Here is a 2,460-nt window from a genome sequence, read left to right as displayed (position 1 = left end):
GCTCGTTTGAAGGCGGCGCAAGACAGGCAAAAATCCTATGCAGATAAAAGAAGGCGCCCTATCGAATTTCAAGAAGGAGATCGAGTGTTTTTAAAGGTCTCGCCGTGGAAGGGTATAATACGGTTCCGTAAACGGGGAAAATTGGGTCCTCGGTACATCGGACCGTTCAGAATAGTGGCTCGTGTTGGTAAAGTGGCATACCGGTTAGAATTACCTCCAGCTCTAGATGGAATCCATAACACGTTTCACGTGTCTCAACTAAGAAGATGCCTCGCGGACGATACAGCGCATGTGTCACTTGATGACATTGAATTGGATGATAAAATGAATTATGTTGAAAAGCCGGTGGCTATCAAGGATTCCAAAATGACGTACCTACGAAACAAAGCCATACGACAAGTTTTAGTGCAATGGCAGCATCGGAAAGGATCGGATCTAACCTGGGAATCTGAAGATGAAATGCGAAAACACTACCCGTCTCTTTTTGGTACGTATTAAGGTTTCGGGGATGAAACCTTTTTTAAGGGGGGTAGATTTGTAACATCCCATAATTTATAAAATAGAATGCCTTAACACTTAAAAGTATTACATAATTAGTTATGATAATTGTATTAAAAATCTAAAGAAAGTTTATAAAATATGGAATGGGTTATAAGGGTCAATAAACCTAACTTGAGGGTTGTATGTGTAACATTTAGTAACATATGGGATAAGAAATTAAAACCCAGAATGTTCTGGGTTGTGTTGGTCGCGACCAGAGAAGGGAGAAAGGGGGAAAAACCCTAGCTTGATCAATTAACAACAAAATCAGTACGATTATGGAGGATTCATGTTACAAATCAAATGCTAGTGTCTAAATACTCACTAATCCCAGTGTTTTGAGCATAAGGTAAGATGAAATCTCATATTTTCATGTATGTTGATGAACTAGGGTTTACACCAATTCGTGATTCAGTATGAAATTAAGTTGCATGTGAGTTAGAATCAACATTTAGAAGGTGTATTGTACTTGAAAATGATTTACTAAAGATTTTGGGAAAAACCCACTTGTAATAGTATGATGATTAGTAAGTATTTGATTAGTTGAGTAAATTTTCAAGTGTAATTGTATGATAGATAGAATATTGGTGGATGATATTGCGAAGAATGAATAATTGAGCTAAAATTGGTTGAATATATGAAATGTGATGTATTCTAGGGGATTTATGCATAAACTATGTGTACATAAGGCTTGAGAAGTTGTACGCACATTAGGTGTTTGATGAAATGCCTCAATGATAATCTAAGCAGCCTTGAATAAATTGTGAGCGAATGGTTTTGTATGTTGAAAGTTTATGCATTGTTAATTGTTATATAAGTAGCATTGATACTTGAAAGTATGGTTATGAATGTAAGGACTATGATCTAAATAAGAACGAATTCGTGTAGGATCGAAAGAAGAAGGAGCTAGTTCCGGATCACAAACAAAGGCACAAGATCGAGGTAAGTTCGTTACTTACATGTTTAGTTGTGAGTTTATTGATATTGTTTCTTTTGATAATTGATATTCAATTAAGGTAGATAACTCAAATGAGAATGTGAAAGTAGGAATCCGTATCGGTCCATAGTGATTGGGTCGGTTCGGGTTCGGATGAGAAGGAATTTAATGGAAGTTTTCTCGTTGATCCGTACTAAACAGGTTATTGGAAGCGAATGAGAAATAGTTGTGTTTATTTGACTAGAATGAATTGGAATGAAATAAGATCAATTGGTAATATATCTTATAAATCCGAGAATATGTATTGTGATAGGATGAAAACGTTATGTGTACTACACTAATATATTTTGTTGAATGATTGTAGGTAAAGCACCCGTATGATTGTCATTGCGTCGCTCGGATACGAACACACCATGATCACCCGTGATGCGCTTCCGCAACTTTTGTAGTAACCTAGTAACCTTATTAGTTAAAGGCTTTTGTTAAAGTTAGTAGTGTTGAAGTTTTAAGTTTTAACTAGATGTTTGTGAATGAGTTTTGAATATAGTAATAGTAATAAATGGTGCATTGGAATATCTAGGGGTTAGAAGAATTGAAACCGTGCACGAAAACGGTTCGGAATGGTCAAAAATATGAAGTTTGGGGTGAATTTCGCTGGGCACTACCGTAGCTTACGGTGGCCATCGTAAGCTACGGTAGGTACTGGGCAAAATAGGGCTGCCGTAAGACAGGAGTGAAGGACCGTAAAGCATAAATCAGCACCGTAAGCTACGGTGGTCACCGTAGCTTACGGTGACTATCAGATTGCTGAATTTTTTTTATGTTGTTTGTTTGAGTACGGGGTTTGTTTTAATTAGTTCCTAAGGCTCCGTAATCCTTTGTTAAGGTCATTATGCATCAAGAAGGTTGAAAGAAAATGTCTAATAAGAAAGAAGGTATGATTTAATATGAAATGGTCTAACAATACGACGTTATCATCAAGG

The 2,460-nt window shown here is 36.6% G+C and overlaps 1 long non-coding RNA gene across 1 annotated transcript; it reads left to right on the top strand.

Moving 5' to 3' along the window:
- The first annotated feature begins 835 nt into the window (after window positions 1-835).
- On the top strand, window positions 836-2,007 carry LOC110927502. Its single transcript, XR_002585675.2, has 3 exons — window positions 836-889; window positions 1,429-1,482; window positions 1,842-2,007. It is a non-coding gene; the product is annotated as an uncharacterized LOC110927502 (long non-coding RNA).
- The last annotated feature ends 453 nt before the right edge of the window (window positions 2,008-2,460 follow it).

The sequence above is a fragment of the Helianthus annuus genome, chromosome 3 (genome assembly GCF_002127325.2).
Source record: "Helianthus annuus cultivar XRQ/B chromosome 3, HanXRQr2.0-SUNRISE, whole genome shotgun sequence".
Taxonomy (NCBI): domain Eukaryota; kingdom Viridiplantae; phylum Streptophyta; class Magnoliopsida; order Asterales; family Asteraceae; genus Helianthus; species Helianthus annuus.
The sequence above is the reverse complement of the archived record's forward strand: the minus strand, read 5'-3'. Positions and strand labels throughout refer to the sequence as shown.